At 30.9% G+C, this 23,082-nt stretch overlaps 1 protein-coding gene and 1 pseudogene across 1 annotated transcript in view; one reads left to right on the forward strand and one right to left on the reverse strand.

The window, feature by feature from the left end:
• Flo2 (flotillin-2) overlaps positions 1-23,082 on the reverse strand; it is a 172,065-nt gene that overhangs the window by 125,959 nt on the left and 23,024 nt on the right. The gene's annotated exons all lie outside the window — the stretch shown is intronic.
• Positions 14,785-22,001, forward strand: LOC143920117 (glucose dehydrogenase [FAD, quinone] pseudogene; annotated as a pseudogene).

A 23,082-nucleotide genomic window follows, 5' to 3' on the forward strand; every position in this document is an offset into this window, starting at 1 on the left:
TCAAGACACTACCATGGCCTGGCAATAGTCCCGATTTAAATCCAATCGAAAGTTTATGGATGTGTATCAAGTACAGGATAAGGAAGAACAATGTTACTACTCTTAAATCGTTGAAAGAAATAATAGAAAAGATATGGTACGAAGACTTCCCAATCGAAAATTTAAAAACTTTAGTAGATTCTATGCCAAACCGAATAAAAGAAGTTATAAAATCGAAAGGAGCCGCTACAAAATATTAATTTATTTTTTATAATTTGTAGATAATAATATGTGACTGTAATAAAATTAATAAATGTATATGTATAGTGTTATTTTCATTGCAAATTTCATTTAACCGTGAAGTCAGCGCACGGTCGATAAAATCTGCCCTCCATTAAATTTGTCCCCAACTCATTTTTATGACCTTTTTTTTCACGTTTGGTGTTACAAGAATGCACTATGGTACAACCTATCATTTAAATGACTTTCGGTTTTGGTTTTATTACCGAAATTTCACGCAAAAACATGTTTCGCTTTAGCGTTCCGTTTTATGTGACTGCTGCTGTATATATATATATATTATACACATTAAATAACAATGAGATAAAAATAATTTAAAAGGTCAAAATAAAATAATGAAACTTTGTATTAAAAAAAAATTACTATTTCCGGTTTACGAATTCTGACCAAAATCTTATCAACTCTACATATTTAAGTTAGTAGATACATAAAGAATACAAATATAAATTTCCGCTTGATACGTTCAGGGGTGTGGATAAAAACGTGTGGTTATAAAAATTTTGACTTTTCTAAGAGGAAAAAATCCCACTTCCGGTTTATTAAATTTAGTGATTTTTTTTTGATTTTCATCAAATTGATAAAATGATTAAACTTTCTCGTGAAGAGCACACATGCTTAAGAGGTGGAAAAAAATAGTGGAAGAAAAATTGAACAAGAGTACACTTCCACTTCCGGTTGAGGGAAGCTTACCAAATTTTATTAAAACTTGATATTAAGCTTAAACTTCTATATATTAAATATCAGTTTAATACGCCGAAAAGTTTTCTAGAAAAGCATAAAATACCTCCATCCACAAGAGTAAATTTACTAGTTCCGGTTGAGGTAAAAATATTTAAAAAACATTAAGGTATAAAACTTAAAATTTCTATTACATATCAAAATAATTCAGTCTGATTCCGTTAATCGAATATAATCGAATTCAAAAACTTAAAAAGAAAAGAGGACAGCCACATATATGTAAGTACATATAAATAAAAAAATTTGCGTCGTATCGATGAAAATTTCATTAACTGATACTACGATAGGACTAAAGGTGTTCAAAAAATCCCTGAAATGCCCAGACACACATTTTTCTAGATCATGAAAACGTGATCAGTGATTGATCGCAGTTCGAATCAGTCAAAATCTCGAGTTTGAATTTTTGCATGATCACAAAACTTCATCTATTGTTACTATGTACATAGATAAAGTAATAAAATGAGGTGGCAAATGTCAGAAGCATTTGGTTGGCGGCGGTGAATTTTATCAAAGTCTAAAGATGACGTTGTAAGTAATGCCTAGTAATTTTGAAAGATGACTCTAAAATAAATTATTGATGTTGTTATATTTCTAATATGATATTATTTAATATATTATTTTCTGAAATCAAATTTATATACCAATATACCTGGCAGTGCCTGAAACTCATATAATGGAGAATCATGAAGATTATGATTTTTTTTAATAATGTCGTAAGATGTTATTCTAAATTAAAACAGTATTGCTTTACATAAGAATCAATATCAAATATGAAAATACTTTAGGATTATCCACACATAATTAATTAATAAAAAGACGAAATTTGCAAAGCAGCAATATTGGAAAAAATGAACTTATGTACAATGTACATAGTACATAAGAATAATTTTCACGAAATTGAATGCTCATAAGTGATAAACGATAAAAAAAAAAGATTAAATTTTATTTTGCCTAGGAGACTTATTGATATTATTTAATATGTACATACATATTAACATTTCAATCTTTGGCGAGAATTTCCAATTCATCTTGAGATAATTAAATTTAAAATATCACAAATACCACCTGTGTAGTATTATGTACAAACACATACATACTAAATACTATTATTTAATACGAAGAGCTAATTTCTATATGAGGTTGTTGCTATAGATCGTTGACTTTAGAGAGTCTTTAGTTAATATTATGTATCAGATGTATTATGATAATTTATATGAATTGTTAATTGGTTTTTAGCTCTTTTTCCTATTATGCTGTACATTAACATTAGAATAATATAATACTATGATTACTAACAAAATTAAATTAAAATTGTAGAATAGAAAATGATCAGTAGATCAGTAACTATTAAAATAGATATAAAATGTATTGTGAAAATAATTTAATAATAATAAAAAGCAGTTAAAAATCAATTCAAAATAAAAGGTTTTAGTGGTAAGATCATAAATATTGAACTGAATATTAATGCAATGAAGGTGGAGAGATCTATTATAAATAATAGGCGAATAATTTGATATGTATAATACATATATATTTTTGTACAGACAAGTTTATTACACTCTCCAGCTACAATATTTGTCATAAATAGAAATTGACTGTTTCTGAAAATCTTTTGTCGAACACAACAATATTTTGGACAATGTTATTTTTGAATAATATTGACAAAACAACTAAACTTCATTGTTTACATATAAAATAATTGTAAAGAGAACTGTAATTAATCTCTTGTTCAATATTTGATAATATTTTGAGCTCATAAAACTCAGGAATGAACACAACACTGTAAGATTATCAAACCGATTTTGTACAGTACCGGTTTCGGGAGAAAAATTGACTTTCGGGTAATACCGATATTATGGAATTGACTACCAATAGAGGAAATTGTTTTATCTTTTGAATACAAGTTGTTGATCTCTGAAATATCGCTACGACAAATTGCCATGGAGTTATCTGCCTAAATAAATCTTCAAGAATATATTAGGCCTTAGTATCCCATGTGGAGTTCTAACTTACGGTTTAAATATATTGTATGTATGTTTTTGAAAATATATACATTTTTTTAAACAAGTATAATTATATAATTTTAGCTGTAACTATGTGTGTCATATTTTATAACAGATACACTACACACCCCCCCCTATACAAATTATTTTTGACAAAATTAAGAGTATGTCTGTACAGTCTATGGACATATATACTTTGTATGTTTAGTACAAGAATATTTTATGCTTATACAGGAAATCTACAACATGCTTGCAGTAAAATTTAAATAACAGTGTGATTTTTCGATTAACAATTGATCATTTATGTGGGAGATTTAAGCTCTAAGCTTATTGAATTATCAAAAAAAGTTATTAAATTACATTTAAATAATCGTCATCCAGCGTATCATCCATATTGATTTTCTTCATGCTTTTTTTTATTATAAAATGATTTTTGAATAATATCAAAAAATAATTTAAATATGTACTACATAGAACATAATTGAAAAGTATATTCTATTTCTTTGCATAATACAACTATCCATTTTTTTTTTTAAATCATATAGTGGTCGACAACCAATTTTGAAAACAGGCTCCCACTTTTATTATGCTTATAGATGTGCAATAATTGTACAGTAAAAATTTCTTTGGTATCAGATAATGAAAGAAAATATTTGTTTATATATTTTGTATAATACGAATTCGTTTAAATAACACAAAACTGTATAGAATTACATAGACAGAAGAATAATAGTATATATAAAAATGTTTTTTAAGTAAATATATTCCATCTAACCTGGTACCAATTACCTTTATAGTTGAAATGTATGTGCAGTTAATATATTTTGACGATTTGGAATATATTCTGTCTAAACCACGAAAGTTAACGCATATAGCGAATTACATTTCAACTGGTCAAAATATATTACAATTACGAATATATTATAATTACAATGACTGTAAAATTGCATTTTCTTATACATACTGATTTTTTAAAGTAAAAAATAAAAGTTACCTCACCCCTGGAAAAAACATATATATTGAAACCATATGCATTGTCTGTGTGTAAAACAGCGGACAAAACGAAAGGCATTGGTAAGAAAATTATTACACGAGTACATATGTACACTGTCGTTTTCTCATGAAGGCATATTATCAGCGTGATTCGCACTTGAAAAACTTTCCAAAAAAAGTCTAGATAAATGTACATAATCAATAAATAATATACATGTTTACAATTTTCTTTAACTAATACAGTTCCAATTTCCATAATATAAATTAGAATTAAAATTATTTTAATGAATTTATTTAGTTATGTACATACATATGTAGATCTAAGATCTTCTACATATATTATCTTACGGGAGTAATTAGCAAAAATTACAATAATTTATTTTATTTTATTCTAAACAGACCATTGTGGCATAACAGGAATTCCTAAAGCGCCACAATGGTCAAAAAATATAACACAAACAAAACAAATAACAATTAAACATAAACTAATACATAACGAAAATAATAATAAATAATAATGACAATATGTATATCTGTTATAAGATGTTTAATAACAATACAGATTAAAAATTTTAAAATGTACATACATACATACATACATATGTACATATGAAGATATTGTGAAATATGCACAATAAAATATTACTTTTTCTAGGCAAATACACGAAGTAATTAAACGGCAAAAAAATTATAACATTGTAATAATAATTTTAATACATAAATTAATAAGATAAAAATAATGTGAAATGAAATACCCAAAGTACATAGGAAACAGTTACCTGTAAATATCACCTGCTACATCAGCATTTGAGCTCCAAAGAACAAGCATTCAGAATGTGTTATATTATACCTGAAACAAGTAATAAAAAGTGTAAATGAACTATTTTTATACTTGTACATACAGCATTTACATAATCATGTTAAATATTAGAATCCCCACCACAAAGCGATATCAATAATCATAATTTATAATTTTTTAGGATACCATCATGAAAATTTTAAAACTCGATCAGAAAATTGTCATCTTGATTTACTTTTGTCTTTCAAATGGTGAAAGTTTTACAACTGAACCATTAATAAGATTTTTTGAAAATTTTATTCCACAAAATGAAGGCGAAATACGAGATACATGGCACACCCTACTGGAATATGATTTCATTATTGTTGGAGCGGGAACAGCAGGTTGTACACTAGCCAATAGATTATCGGAAATCAGCAGTTGGAATATATTACTATTGGAAGCTGGAGATTCCGAAAAGCCATACATGGACGTACCATTAATAGTCAATTCTTTACAATTTTCCCCAATTAATTGGAAATATAAAACTGAACCTAGTGATCAATACTGTTTAGGGCTAAACAACAACCAATGTAATTGGCCCAGGGGTAAGGTTATGGGTGGTACGAGCGTTTTAAACTACATGATATACACGAGAGGTAATAGGAGAGATTACGATAGATGGCAAGAATTGGGTAACGTGGGTTGGAGCTGGAACGACGTACTACCATATTTTAAGAAAATAGAAAATTACAACATTCCTGAATATCAAAATTCAGCGTATCACAGCAATCAAGGTCCAGTATACATCGGATATGTACCATTTACAACGATCGTAGCAAAGTCTTGGGTCAAAGCTGCTCAAGAAGCCGGACACAACACGATAGATTACAATGGACAAACCCAAACAGGAGCTTCACTTTTTCAATCCACCATGAAAAATGGCAGCAGGTTTAGCTCCAATAAAGCTTACCTTTACCCGATTAGGAATAGATCAAACCTTCACATTATTAAAAATAGCCTCGTGACGAAACTCATAAAGAACCATCACAATAAAATAATAGGAGTAGAATTTCTACAATCCGGATTGCATCGGAAGATATTCGCAAAGAAGGAGGTAATTCTATCAGCCGGGGCGATAAACAGTCCACAATTATTGATGCTATCCGGAATTGGACCACGTCAAGATTTAGAGAAACTGGGAATACCTGTCATACGGGATCTAAAAGTGGGACACAATCTTATAGATCATGTGACAACAGGTGGAATAATTTTCACTCTTAATCGTCAAAATTTTTCCCTTACCCCCAGTACTTTCAATAACTTGAGTATATTATATGAATACAAACAATCTGGCAGTGGACCTTTCACCATTCCAGGAGGCAGTGAAGCTCTCGCTTTCATAGAATTAGACAATCAATCGTCTCCGGATGGTTGGCCTGACATGGAACTTCTATTTATTGGAGGTACACTAAATGGTTCCCCATTATCAGACGTAGCAATAGGTATAAGAAGAGAAATATACACACAAGTATACGAATCCGTAGGTGATCAACAAGGATTTATGGTGTTTCCGACCATAATACGTCCGAAATCCAGAGGAAGAATGATGCTGAAAAACATTGATCCCACATCTCATCCGCTGATTTATCCAAATTATTTCTCAGACGAACGAGATATAAACACTCTCATAAAAGGAATTAAAGAAGCTATTAGAATAAGCAAACAACCGACGCTTCAACAAATGGGTACGAAAATACATGACGTCCCAGTGCCGAACTGTAAGCACTTGGGATTTGGAACAGATCTATATTGGAGGTGTCTAGTGAAGTATCTCACGTTTACAGTTTATCATCCGGCTGGTACTTGTAAAATGGGTCCATCCAGCGATTCAACGGCTGTCGTTTCACCTAGATTGAAAGTGCATGGCGTTGAAGGAATTAGGGTTATAGATGCAAGTATAATGCCAGAAATACCAGCAGCACATACCAATGCTGTGGTGTTTATGATTGCGGAAAAAGGAGCTGATTTTATCAAACAAGATTGGGGTGCAGCATAAATAAATTTAAATAATAAATAAAAAAAATCATTAGCAAATTTTTATCAAAAAACGAATAAGACGAATGAGTCGAACTCATGTACAATATACATGTATTTTGAATTAGAAAACAAATTTCAATTGTAGACAATTTAAAAGTACTATGTAGAATATAGGGTTGAGCATATATGTACTTACACACATATGTAAATGCGTTTATTTATTTATGGAAAATTTACAGTAATAATTTATTCATGTATGCACAAAATAAAAATATTAAAAAAAAAACCACTAACAAATTTTCACATACATATGTATAAGAATTTTATGGTTTAAATAATAAATAGTCCTTGGTTTTTAATTTTCCTTTCTTTTTCATCTGGAAATATGTGTTTTTTCTCTACCTTTATAGAGATACCTTTGGAGATTTATAAATGAAAAAGGTTCACAATACAACAAGTTACTAAAATTGGCTAAATTAAGTTAATATTAAAAAAATAAACATTAAATTTATTTTAACTTAAATTAAGTGATAGTGATTACACTACACAAAAGGCAGTAAAGGGAACAGTAAGAGTGTCACTAGTGACACTCTTACTGTTCCCTTTACAGTCAAATTAATGTTAATATAAGAATGGTCACCTTTATAAATAATGTGAAAAAATTTGCAGGATCTCATTAGTTTTTCATAAGTAGTCACCGGACCCAGAAGGTGCCGCGTATTGTTTTTACTATCTTTGTTATTCTTTTTTATGTATATTTGTATTATATTGATTTTTTTAAATAAAATAATTTCATTTGTGATCCGTAATTATTATTTACCGTAATAATTTTTCATATTGCTATGCTACATTATATTTATATATTATACATATATTCAAAGACATGGTTATATCTAGTCACTGGACCCAGAAGGTGCCGCGTATTGTTAAAGGTTTGCCGAACCTTTTTTACAAAGGATTTACAACAATGGAACAATGGATAGCACTGTGACTATCCTACCTCTATTCATAAGAGCTATTTGTGGGCAGTGAAAAACAGGAATGTGTAATTTCCATTGGGATAATCAAAAAAAATAAATCATAGAAATAAAATTGTCTCTGTTCTACGCTTCCTTGACGACACCAGTGATATTTATTAAAATCTTAAGATGACAATGTACATAAATTAAGTTTTCTCAGATCAAAAGTTAATTTAATTTACAAACATACATTTGGATGTATTCATAATAAAATGTGATAAAATAATACAAATCATTGGGTTTATCGAAAACCGAAAAACTATTCGGCTATTGACAATAAATAATAGTATTAATGTTGCGACATCTATATACATATGTACATATTAAAGAAACGAAAATAAACATATACTAAAAGAAAATAAAATAGGTGGTTATTATTCATTCATGGAGGTTAAAACGTATTAAATAAATATTAGAAAATATTAATTAATATAAAAATTTTATTATTCATAGAAGGTTCATTAGAAATAGGAAATGACATATTTATATTTAATATTCGGTAAAAATATATGGATAATTTACATGGAAATGAATGGATATAAACTGATCTACGATAAAAAAAAATCATATTAAATTGAGCGTAGCAAATTCATCTCTTTATTTATATTCAAACATTAAAACTGGCCAGTGAGATATGACAGGAATTCCCAATTTATCTGGAAAAGAATAACATTTGAAATTTTATATATTTCTAGCTGAACCCGACATGCGTTGCAATGCCACAATAACTCATGCAATTCCCGTTCCCATTCCCATTCTCGTTCCCGTTCGCGTTCCCATTTGTTGGAAAAACGCAGGCAGCGAACAAATTTGAAATTATTCAATTATTTGTTTATTTTACCCTAACAACGCATGTCACGACGCGAAAATATTTGAAATTATTACGTTGCAATGCCACTCATTCCCGTTTTTCCCGTTTCCGTTCCCGTTTCTCGATGAGTTTCGATAAGTGAATGTTTCAGTTTCAAATTAATACTGAATAATCAAATTAAATTATAGTAGAGTATAGGAACGCATATGTGACAGACAAACATTGATTTATATACATATGTAGGATTGTTGAGTGGTACGTAATATCAGGTTGGTATGAGTAGTACGTAATGTATTTGTACGTTGGCATGCGTGCGCGCAAGTCGGTTATCAACGTAAACATTTCCTTAACTACACACTGGCGCTTCATACTTTCGCGTCGATAAAATCGTAATTACGAATATTATTATTAAGAAGTTTGATTCCATTTTTTTTCACAGTAATCTTCCCAGACATGCATACAACAAATCCTGAAAGTTCCATCTTAATCGGTTCAGTGGTTTAGGAGCCTATTCGAGACAGACAGACAAACATTGATTTTTATATACATATATAGATAAACCGTAGCCTGAAAAAGTGCAAACAAGATCTTTTCTTAGGCAAAAACCAAATGATCGCAATCAGATCAGAGAGCGGAGTAATAATTAGGAATAGAGAAGAGATCATAGACAGAGTTTATACGTTCTATGCAAAACTTTACGAGAACAACAACGGTCAATTTCCCGTTCCGGAATCGACACACGGCCAAAGGGTTCCTGCAGTATTGCCTAGCGAAGTAGAGGCCGCGCTAAAAACTGCAAAGAACGGTAAAACCCCAGGGGAAGATAATATTCCCATTGACTTACTAAAATGTGGCGGCCCCCCCCTAATTAATATCTTAGCTAGGCTTTTCAGCAAATGCATCCAGAACCAAGCTATACCAGAAGGATGGAATAACGCAACTATCATTTTAATACATAAAAAAGGCGACAAAAGCGATATCAAGAACTACCGACCCATTAGTTTACTTTCAGCGGTCTACAAGCTCTTCACCAAGGTTATTACAGAAAGGCTGAAGAATATCCTCGACGAGAACCAACCTACAGAGCAGGCAGGGTTTAGGGCAAATTTCAGCACAATGGACCACCTCCAAGTAGTTGGCGAACTAATCGAGCGCGCCAACGAATATCAACGGCCATTGTGCCTAGGCTTCGTCGATTATGAGAAAGCCTTCGATACAGTTAGTCATAATGCAGTACTTAACGCTCTAAAAACACAGGGAGTGCCGGAACCCTATGTGGGACTGTTAGCTGCAATATATAAGAATGCCACAGCTTCGGTTAAAATTTTTTCAGGTACAGATAGATTTAGCATAGGAAAAGGAGTAAGACAAGGAGATACAATCTCGCCCAAGTTATTCAATGCGGTGCTTGAGGGAGTTTTCAGGAACTTGGATTGGGATACAGCCGGAGTAAGCATCAATGGTCGCTTTTTGAGTCACCTTCGGTTCGCAGACGATATAGTTTTAGTAGCTCGTGATTCAGCTGACCTACTTATCAGACTAACATAGCTGGACAGGGAAAGTAGAAAAGTAGGATTAAAAATTAACGTAGATAAGACTAAACTAATGTTCAATAGTTATTGCATGCCTGATAGCATCCCATTAGATGATAAACCAGTAGAAGTAGTAAATAATTATTTATATTTAGGTCAAATAATTGACATGTCTGGTAGCAAAAATGAAGAGATAAAGAGACGTATGAAATTAGGATGGAGTGCATTTGGACGGATGAATGCTGTTTTTAAATCAAAAATGCCACTCTGCCTGAAAAAAAGGATCTTTGATCAATGCGTTTTGCCAGTGATGACGTATGGATGTGAAACTTGGACACTGAACGCCAAGATGCAAAATAAAATCCAATGCACTCAAAGAAGTATGGAACGCTGTATGCTTGGCATAACGAGGAAAGACAGAAAGCGGAACACGTGGGTGAGAAATATGACAAGGGTAGTGGACATAGTGGATAGAGTGAAGAGATTGAAATGGCAATGGGCGGGTCACGTAGCTAGGAGGATGGACGAAAGGTGGACAAAAGAAGTGCTTGAATGGTACCCGAGAGAAGGCAAAAGAGTAAAAGGAAGACCGCAAGGAAGATGGGTGAACGAAATTAGGAAAATGTGCGGAATGAGATGGATGAGTGTTGCGCAAAACAGAGACGAGTGGAAGCGTGTTGGAGAGGCCTTCATCCAGCAGTGGATGGCGAATGGCTGTAAATGATGATGATGATGATATAGATAAATATTGGTGAAATAAATTCTAAACTGAATAATAAAGAACACTTAAGCCAATTGCGAACTTAACCAAAATGTAAAGAAATCATTTGAAATCAGCTATCTATAATTTATCATATGTATAAACAAAAACCGCAGCATTTACATGGATAATATATTAAATTAATATATCAAAAATATAATAATAAATAAGAACCAAAAAGAAAATAAAGAGCAAAAACTATTTGATTATAAATAGAATCAAATATACACACATATTTTAAGTATTATTACTGGCAATACAATAGAACTTAAGCCCCACTAACCTTTACTATTTATGTATATGCACATATACATATATGTATGTACATAGAGTACTTAGTGAGTATATTTAAATGTTGAGTGATAATTAATTGAACTTTAGTTTAAATCATAAAAACATTCATAAAAAAAATAAATACTCATAATAAATGTATGTATGTACGTACATATGTATGCACATACATACAGACATATATACTTTTTTTATGAAAAATAAATTATTCAACTGTAGTTAAATGTATTATAAATTTTTTACTTTATCTATGTACGCAGTAACAATAGATGCAGTTTTGTGATCATGTGAAAATTCGAACTCGAGATTTTGACTGATTTGAACTCAGGATCGATTACTGATCACATTTTAATGATCTAGAAAAAATGTGTATGTGTGTCTGTTTATTTTGGGGATTTTTTGAACACCGTTAGTCCTATCGAACTGAAACTTAGTATCAATTACCAATTACCTTAGTACAAGTTATCAATTCTTATCGACACAACGTAAATTTTTTTCAAATTTTAAATTGACAGGAAATTGTGCCGCCCTTTATAAGTGTCCTCTTTTTTAAATTAAATTATCTCCCAAAGCGCTAACCGAATCAGACTTTTTTTTACATGTAATAGAAATTTTAAGTTTTATACCCCAATATTTTTTAAATATTTTTTCCTAAACCGGAAGTAGTACTTTTACTCTAGAGAATCGAGGTTTTTTTTGTTTTTCTCAGAAACCTTTTGGTTTATTGAACTGAAATATCATATCTAGAAGTTAAAGCTTAATACCAAGTTATTAATAAAATTTGGTAAGCATCCGTCAACAGGAAGTGGCAGTTCACTCTTGTTCGATTTTTCTTGTACTATTTTTTTCGACCCCCTAAACATGTGTGCTCTTCACAAAAAATTTCAAGTATAATTCTGGTATCAATGTGATGAAAATAAAAAAAAATCACTAAATTTAATAAACCGGAAGTGGGATTTTTTCCTCTTAGAAAAGTCAAAAATGTTGTGACCACGATTCTTTCCACACCACTGAACGTATCAAGCTGAAAATTTATATTTGTAGTTTTTATCTAGTACCTACATATATATGTACATAAATATAAATAATATCTAAACTAAAGTTTAATTATATTAAATATTCCCTTATTTAAATTAAAACGTCATGGAGGTGCAACTAAACAATCTTCAAACGCATACATACATTGACATGTACATTTAATAACTAAAAATAATAATTCAAGAAATTAGGTACCATTGAAAGTTATTTTTTATAGTCAGTAGAACTGAAATAAAATCAATTAATCAACTTAATTTGGCCTGTTGCATAGTATTTCACTTTCAATATTAATATTATATTACATATGTATGTACATACGTGCCCATGATTATGAGAGTGGTCTAAGTCAGGAAAAAAATAATTTTAAAGTCGATTTTATTGTTTAATATCGGTTATATTGTAATATGTAATTGATTAAAAAAAAAAATTCTTGACCTCATAATTACGAAAGTGGTCTAAACCACTTTCGTAATTATGGACATATGTATTTATGGAAGTAAAAATATGTATGAATGTACACCAATGAAATGCCAAGATCACAAGCGCTATTAGTAAAGTCTAAGAACGAAAAAAAAAATTTACACATAATTGACAATTAAATTGAATTTTTTTGCACAATACAAAATACGTGTATGTTATTTGCAGTCATACAATTATAAAGCTATCGTCAACCATTACATAAAAGCATTTTGGAACACGTAATCGAAGTACGAGTATGCACGTATCTAATCAAAATTATTTTTTAAATTGTGAAAAACAAAAAATGTTGTCTGACCCCTGGAAAAAGCTTATATAATGGTACCAAATGTATTGTCTGCATTTAAAACAGCGAGCATCAAGAAAGGTATTGTATATCTTAATTATTATTTATCGCAAATATACTCTTACCAAAATATAGAATTAAATATTATTACAATTGCATATGTATGTACATATTATGTCAACGTATTTTGCGATTATATTACCGATTATGTATGTATAATACATACATATGTATGAAAAGTTATATTATTGGTCAATCATTAATTAGCGTTAATCAATTATATTTAAATGAAATCTAATATTTAATTTCGAAAGAGACTTTGTATTTAACTATGTACATATGTAATGTTTGGTTGGGAGCATCGAAAACAAATCAAAGTTACTATGACGATTGTTGAATATTATTATTTTTTGGATTCAAATAACTTTAATAAAAAAAAAAGAATGATTACTATTAGATTAACCATGTTTAAGCGGTTTATACTACAAATACAGAGCAAATCGGGGTAAAACCACTAGTCATCAATAAATATAAACAAATTTGTTTATTTCATTAGAGGAATGACCATTTATTAACTGACTAAAAGCTTTTCAAGATACTGACCAATTGAATAAAATATGTATTACATATTGTATGCACACACATATGTACATACGTATATGAAAATTTTATACACCTAAACATGTGGTAAAATTAAATAATACAAAAGTATAATACATACAACAGTTTTTTCAGTAAGAGCCTACAAATTTTATTATATTATATACACACATTAATAGCACGTAAGCAAAAATATAAACCTAGAAATTAATTAGAAGCAGTGACATGTCATTATATTTATAGGAATTTCGGAATAAGTTACTTGTAAAAATATTACCTACTACAACGAAATTAAACTCAAATTAGCATATTTTATTTTGGCTAAAATTAAACGAAATTAAAAAAAAAAACATTCATTTTTAACAGAATAAAACTCAATTCAGTATTTGCAGAATTAAATCAAATAATAGAATTTCGACCCGAGTAATTTAAGAGGGGGTGGGGTATCCTAATCTAGAAAATTGATAAAGTCTATTTTTTTTCTTTCATATTTTCAAAGCTTAATCCTTTAAGAATATGTCCTTAAGAGGATTTTTCAAAATTCAAATTATTTTCGGAGATATAGCTGCTTTAGTGACGTGGCATCTAACCGGCGCGTAACTTTACCCAAAACTTTAAACGCGTTTTTATCGAAAGTACTTTTTTCGAGACGGTATGATATGATATCTCAAGTTCTACTGAACCAATTTACTTGAAATTTGGTGTGAGCCCTATCTATACATTACTCTATCGCACGAACTAGAACTATAACAAAATTTCAATTTTTACTATTTTTAAAAAATTCAGAATTCTGGTCAAAAATGGTCTTTTATTTCCGTAGTTTGAGCGATTGCAGCATTTGTTTGGATTAAGAATTAATTTGTTTTTATATCAGATTACTAGGAGGGTTGCAATCGTGTCAACCAGGGCGCGCCATTTTTTTGAGACTCTCACTTCATCAGCCTGTAACTTTTTGAATTTTTTCCTTTGATTTTTTATGTATTCTTCAAACAGTAATAAATATTTGGTAAAATAATGGCTACTAAAAATATTTGTTTTTTTTTATTGCACCTGAAAAAATACCTACAATTCATGCCTCTAGACTAGAATACCCCCTTAAATAATCATAATATATATATGTTTTAGGAAACCACATCAATATGAAAATTTCAGGACTCGTGCAGAAAGTTGTCATCTTGATTTTGGTTATTCTTCCAAAAGGAGAAAGCTTTGTGGTTGAATTACTGCTAGGATTTATTGAAAATCTCATTCCACAAAACAGAGATGAAATACATGATACATGGAATACCCTGCCTGAATATGATTTCATTATTGTCGGGGCAGGAACAGCGGGTTGCACACTAGCTAACAGATTAACGGAAAACAGCAACTGGAATGTCTTACTTTTGGAAGCAGGGGGTCCCGAGAAATTCTACATGGACGTACCGATATTAGTTAACTATTTACAATTTCTACCATCGAATTGGAAATATAAAACCGAACCAAGTGATCAATACTGTTTAGGTCTAACCAACAACCAATGTAATTGGCCTAGGGGTAAAGTTATGGGCGGCTCAAGCGTTTTCAACTACATGATATACACGAGAGGTAATAGAAGGGATTACGACAGATGGCAAGAATTGGGTAACGTGGGTTGGAGCTGGAACGACGTACTACCGTATTTTAAGAAAGTAGAAAATTTCAACATTCCTGAATATCAAAATCCAGCGTATCACAGCAACCAAGGTCCAGTACACATCGGATATGTACCATTTTCAACGAACGTGGCCAAGTCGTGGGTCAGAGCTGCCGCGGAAGCCGGACACAACACGATAGATTACAACGGACAAACTCAAACGGGAGCATCACTTTTTCAAGTCAACATGAAAAATGGCAGCAGGGTGAGTTCCAATATCGCTTACCTTTACCCGATTAAAAATAGACCGAACCTTCACGTTATTAAAAATAGCCTCGTGACGAAACTTATAAAGAACGATGAGAATAAAATAATAGGTGTAGAATTTCTTCATTCCGGATGGCATCGAAAAATATTCGCAAAAAAGGAGGTAATTCTATCAGCTGGGGCGATAAACAGTCCACAATTATTGATGCTATCCGGAATTGGACCGCGTCAAGATTTGGAAAAACTTGGAATACCTGTCATACGAGATTTAAAAGTGGGCCATAATCTTATGGATCACGTGGCTACGGGAGGAATAATTTTCACTCTTAATCGTCAAAATTTTTCTTTGACTACCAGCGCCATTTTCGGCAACATCAGCACGATATTCGAGTACAAAAATTCTGGCACAGGACCTTTAACTGTTCCGGGAGGTGGCGAAGCTCTAGCTTATATAGAATTGGACAATAAATCGTCCCCAGACGGATGGCCTGATATGGAACTTATATTTGCTGGAGGCACACTCAACGGAGATCCATCAGCGAAATCGACAGTAGGCGTAAAAGACGATATATACTCGCAAGTATTCGATTCTATAGGAGATCAACAAGCATTTATGGTGTTTCCGACAGTGTTACGTCCGAAATCGAGAGGAAGAATCACACTGAAAAACACCGATCCCACATCTCATCCGTTGATTTATCCAAATTATTTAACAGACGAGAGAGATGTGAACACCATCATAAAAGGAATTAAAGAAGCTATTAGAATAAGCAAACAACCGACGCTTCAACAGATGGGTACCAAACTGTATGAAGCTCCAGTGCCGAATTGTGCGCATTTAGGATTTGGAACCGATCTGTATTGGAGATGTTTGGTAAAGCATCTCACATTGACTTTTTATCATCCGACCGGAACTTGTAAAATGGGTCCATCAAGTGATCCCACGGCTGTTGTTTCACCTAAATTGAAAGTGCATGGCGTTGAAGGGATTAGGGTTATAGATGCAAGTATAATGCCAGAAATACCGGCGGCTCATACCAATGCTGTAGTGTTTATGATTGCTGAAAAAGGGGCCGATCTCATCAAACAAGACTGGAGTATGTAATCAGATAAAATAAACCTTTAAAAATATTACGTAATTGGCGAAATTTTGTCGAAAATATACATTATTTTTTAAGCTTGATAACAATACGGGGTTGCAGATAATTAGTAACATACATATTATAGATATCTTATATATAAAACTGAAACGGCGTCTGTAATTCGTTTCTTATTGGCTGCCGTCAAAATCATTTCTGATTGGCTGAATTGGTCAAAGACGTTTGTGATTGGTCGATCGTTAAATAATATAAATATTGTTTGATTAAAATAAATTTAATAAAAAAACAAATGAATATCTTTCATGGTTTTCATTTCATTTCCATTTACCGAGCAAAGCTGAGTAGCATAAATAAAATATAAAAATTAAGTGATTACATTCTATAATATGTATATTGGGAAAATTTTCAGTTTACATTTTTATAGATTAAAAAATACAACTACTAATTAAATATTATTACGACTAATAAAATGATTACAGCCGAATATAAATTACAAAAATAAATCACCATTAAAGTTTCATTTTTTTAATTAGGATCAAAAATTTTTTTTTTGAACTACATATGTATGTATGTACATATGTATATATATATTTTTATTTTTATATTGAACCAAAATTGAGCCATGGTATTTGATTTTATCTGCCATTTATAGTAAAAATAAAAAAAAAACAAACATTCGAACATATCCTGTTCGAAATGAGGTATATTAAAATAAATGAGAAATGCTATATAAAATGAAGGTTTCTTTAATATATGTAATTACATAATGCGTATAAAATTGCCAGTTATTGAACATACATACATATGTACATATTTGTACAGTTTAATAATTAAGCTTACATACATACATACATACATAATACATATGTATATATGTATCGGTGACCGTCACCGCATCGAAAAGTCGGAAAATCGAAAATGTTCGTTTACCATGAATATGTATGTACATATGAAAAGCGGGTAGTATATGTATATATATACATATATATATATATATATATATATATATATATATATATATATATATATATATATATATATATATATATATATATATATATATATATATATATATATATATATATATATATATATATATATATATATATATATATATATATATATATATATATATATATATATATATATATATATATATATATATATATATCGTCGTACAGCCTCACTTAATTTGCGCGAGCAGGACACAAGAGGAACAGGCTTTTCCTCCCTTATCCTGCCCGCGCACATAAAGCAAGGCCGTACAACAAAAAGAGAGATCTTTTCACCGCATGCCACTGATATATATTATATATATATATGTACATAGTACATGCATACATTCTTTTCGATCTATCGACTTAAGATCTTTCGATTTTCGATTTGGACTTTCGATGCCGTGATATATGTAGACCCCAAAATTTAATACCCAGTTGGTCCTCGTTCATTTCGGAATACTGCCCCAATCCTTTGAGGCATCGATTCGACCAAGTTCTTGAATAATCTTCTATAATTTCTTTGAACGATACTTTTTGCGAAGTGTTTATCACTTTGAATTTTCAAGGAAGTATTTATTATTGGATTCTCGTGCCCATTATAGTTTACAGTCCACTATGGGGCTCAAGTAAGGGCTGAAACCTTGAAATTATAAGGACAAAATGCCGTTTTGTACGATAAATTCCTTGACCTGAAATTATGTGGACAAAATACTTTTTTTATGTTTTTAAATAATACCTGTGATACATACTAAAGGAAAAAATTAACATACACATTTTAGCATGGTAGAACGGCGCAGAATCGTCCTGGAATAATGCGATTAATTTCGTACGAATAGTACATATCAACTGTTAGCAAGGATTTTTTTTTATTTTTCGGTGTTTACAGCTCCATCGATAAATCCCCGTTGAACCTCCCCATGGTATGAAAAACATCCCCAGATCATCTAACCTGAAAATGTTGACTGTCGACTGAATATACTCTCGGCCAAATGTTCACTTCACTTTCGTTCAGTCGTAGAGGAACTCATCCAACCCAAATAAGTTAAATTTGATTTTATCTGGGAAGCTTCTAGTTCCAGTTAAATTGTAAAATTTTTTGGCCAAATTAAACTGTTGAAAACGCATTTGGTTGAAAATTCTCGAAGTTGTAGACGCTTATATAATTTCCACCAGCTTCAATTGATTCTTTTCTTACATCCACCGCACTTTTAAAACGGTTTTTCACCGCATTTTTAAAACGGTCGATCTTTTAAAAATTGTCATGCTGAGCCTTTCTTCTCGGGAGTGGAATCGGGGTGGTTTAGTTCCATTTACAAAGCAAGAGTTCAAAAAAAAAGCGTTCGGCGAACCTTTAACAATGCAATGAACAATACACAGCACCCTCCGAGTCCGTTTTTTTTTAAGATGGCACCTTGGTTATCTGGCCTTTAGTCATGACAATTAAAGAGGAAGAAACATTTGGCGTTTGAAAAATAAATTATATCGGCTTTTTTCCGTTTTATGGGGTTGCACACTTTTCATTGACCGTTACTGTATAAATACATACAATTAAAAAAAAATGTGCATACATTAAATACGTATGAATTTTAAATTCTAGAAATACCATGACGAAATAGAAATTGTAATCGTGCAATCCAATAAAAAACCGTGCGCATTATAAACAGTCATTTCGAGTTCAGAAATTAAATCCGTACGTACATATATAATAATGATTATAAATAGCTAAGTGTAACTTTTCGTGTTAAAAATAACGCTCAATCAAAAATTTTAATATTAAACTAAAACGGGTTTCATTAAAGTTTATAGAAATAAAATAAAGCTGTTAATTTTCTTCTTTGCAGCATCGAAGAGGTAATTTTATTTATTTTATTTTTTATTTATACCAGGAAGGCCTAATAGGTAAAACCAATGCTCCTTCCTGGCCAATAACAATTACATAAACATGAAGCAATAAACTAAGAATGTATTTGCCTAATATCAGTTATAGTTTTAGTAAAATAATTAAAATTTGAGGCATGAAATTTTCAAGCTATACAAATATAAACACATATGTATGTATTTAATTGAAAGGCATTAAAATATTTGTACATACAATATGTAGTAGAAAATTGGTTAATATAGTATAACTAATGTTGTACCCGATGACATATCATCGCATGGGTGGTGGCATATTGAGTTATTTAATAAAAAAAATTAAAAGAAATGTGTCGTCGGTCATGTGTTCGATACGCATGCAGTCGAATTTTTTTCAAATACCTTTTAAATCTATTTAACTAGTGGTTTTACCCGTCCATTAAAAATGGCCAATCTCGTAGTAAACAATGTATTTGAAAAGTTTCGTTTTATTCAAATCTATTTGAATATTCATTTGTTTTTGTTTTATTAAATTTAACGTCACGGATTCTACGAACCAACGATAGTTACATACATACAAAGTCTCTTTCGAAATTATATATTAGATTATACCAGAATCCGGCGGTCCCGAAATGTGTAATATGTAAATGAAAAAAAATATATTTTTGGCTTTTAAAATTCTCTCATTGATTCCAATACTCATTTTGAACACAAGAATACTAGATTTTGAGTTAAATAAGAGATATAAAAAGTCCTCTTAATTGTAATAGTAAGTGAAACGTAATGGAGGTTGTAAAAACCGCAAAAGCCAAAAAACTGTAAAAATTGCGCATTTTTTTAAACGCTCATATCTCGTAAACGAGAGCGAACCAAAAAAAATCATTATCATATTCGAATTCAGTGGGTCAAACTTAGTAAATATTGGTTAGTCTCCGCCCTGGCAACCCAAAAACGTGATTTTTTTGTCGCTCAGTGTTATTGGTACACGTATTTTAACTTTTCTTACAATCATGCATCAATTTGTATCTGAAACCATATGTTGAAATTTCAATGGGCACAACGCTAGTTATTAATAAAAATGATCGCTTGAAAACGGATTAACATAATTATGAGAAGCGTGTTTTTACAATTATTGCTTAGCGATACTGCATTCTTTGTTTAATGTGTAATATTTTAAACAAATTCAAAATTTCCCAAAAATTTAAACTAAAAAAACTAGTATAAAATAATAAATGACTGTTAAAATAATAAAAAATTTCCAGCCAACTAGTTAGTCTGCATCTGATCGTTGAGCTTAGAACATCGAGATTTTCTACGTATACATACATATGTACATACATTGGAGGTTCGTCACATAAAGAAATCACTAAATCATTATTGCTATTGGAGACCTACATACATACATATATACATATGTATGTATATATAAAAAATATTTATTGTTAAAATACAATACATAAACGGTGATAATATTTAAAATTTAAATTATCAATTTTTAAAAATTAAATTATTATTAATATGTATGTAGTGAAAATAGAAAAAATTAAGACAACCGTAAATTACTTTACATACATAATAAGATAACTAGGTGATACTAATAAAAACTTGTAATAAAAATATGAAAATTTTTTGTAAGAATTATAAAATGGCGTATTTTTTTTTTAGATTCAATAAAATCTCATGTTTGACCATTATATAAAAAAAAAACATAAAAAAAAACCTGACCCATCACGGATCCACGGACTTATAAAAAATATAAAAAAACAATGGAATTTCAAAAGCAGTTAATAACGATACTGATATACCTACACCTTCACATGATAAAAAGCAGCACATTAAATAGCGATATACTCTTAGAACAGTCACACATTGACTTCGAAAATAATTCACAGCGTATATTTCTATCGGATGGCGACGGGCACAAAACGAATCGAAGATTTGTTAGACAAAACAAATTCATTAACAACATTATAAAAAATCACTATCCCTTACCTGGTGGTAAGTGTAAGAGATATATTGTATCTATTTATACTGAATATAAAAATCGGATGTAATAATGTTTACTTTATTTTTAGGAACTGGGAGGATCTACAAAAAATATGACTTCATTATAGTTGGGGGTGGATCTTCCGGTAGTACTTTAGCTAGTAGACTGAGCGAAAATAGTAAATGGACCGTGTTACTTTTGGAAGCTGGAGACACAGAAACTTCCCTAACAGATATACCATTAATAGCACCATTCTTGATCAAATCCGGTTATTCATGGGGATACAAAACAGATAAACGCGACGACATGTATTGGGGTAATTAAAAACCGGATTTTTAAACATACATACATATGTATGTTCATACACGTTTGCATATTTTCAAGAAATTTCGTTGTAGCCTTGCAAGAATCGAGAGCCAATTTACCGAGAGGGAAAATTCTCGGTGGATCGAGTGTTATAAATTTCATGATCTACACGAGAGGCAATCGAATTGATTGGGATCGAATAGCACAAGCTGGAAATCCTGGCTGGTAACGTATTATTGTTATATAAAACCAGCGCAAAACGCTGTGATATATAAAATAATATCCCATTTCTAGGTCTTACGATGAGGTGCTTCCATATTTCATTAAATCAGAAAGAGCTCATTTGAAACATCCACATAATTCGACATACCATAACAAATTTGGGTTAATGAGCGTGGAACATCTCAATTACAAGTGAGTGTATTTGTTATTTGCTCCGAACTAATATGAATAAAATATGGTTCGGTGACTATTTCGCACATGGTGATCTCGCACACGTCAGTAAAATCTCGATCAAGGAATATCTGGCACTCGAAAATTCCACCCACCGAGAGAATCATACTAACGAAAAAAGACAGAAAAATCTGGCGCAGGGACCTAGGCGTTCTTATTGGGAGCAAATTGTCTTTTAAATAAACACGAATGCCATATTGTTAAAAATTCATACCATGTCCTGGTTTTATTTTATATTCAAGGCCTTTTAGCATAGATATAGAATAATATTCTATGAATTCGTTATCTATGCCTTTTAGTCTTATTCGTAGCAGACTTTTCGTTATATAATAATTTAATACGTTTCGGTTATATATGTACATACGGGGACGCGACAATTGGTGCAAGTCCAAAAGGTTCAACGACAAAATGTACCCGAAAATTAGTGCACGGGTACATTTCGTCGTTGAACCTTTTGGACTTGCACCAATTGTCGTGTAACCGTACATACACACTACCGGTCAAAAGTTTAAGACCAACACGTTTTTTGAGCATAACTTATGCAATTTTACGTCAATTTAAAAAAAAATAAACGCAGTTTTATTCAGAAATTATATATCTATTAAAATAACTAAGCATATTTTAAAAACTACTTGAGACAAAAAAGGAAAAAAAACATAAACATCAAACGAAACTTTCATCGAAAAAAACACCTTCACTTGAAATGACTGCTGTATATAATTTTGGCCTTCTATTAATAAAATTTTGAATTCTGATGGTAGGTATGGACTTTCAGGATTATTTTAGATAATTTCAATATTCATTTATTGGTTTTCATCGATGTATCGGGATTTTTCTGTTCAACTGGTCCCACAAAA

This window comes from Arctopsyche grandis, chromosome 12, assembly GCF_051622035.1.
Source record: "Arctopsyche grandis isolate Sample6627 chromosome 12, ASM5162203v2, whole genome shotgun sequence".
NCBI classification, from domain to species: Eukaryota; Metazoa; Arthropoda; class Insecta; order Trichoptera; family Hydropsychidae; genus Arctopsyche; species Arctopsyche grandis.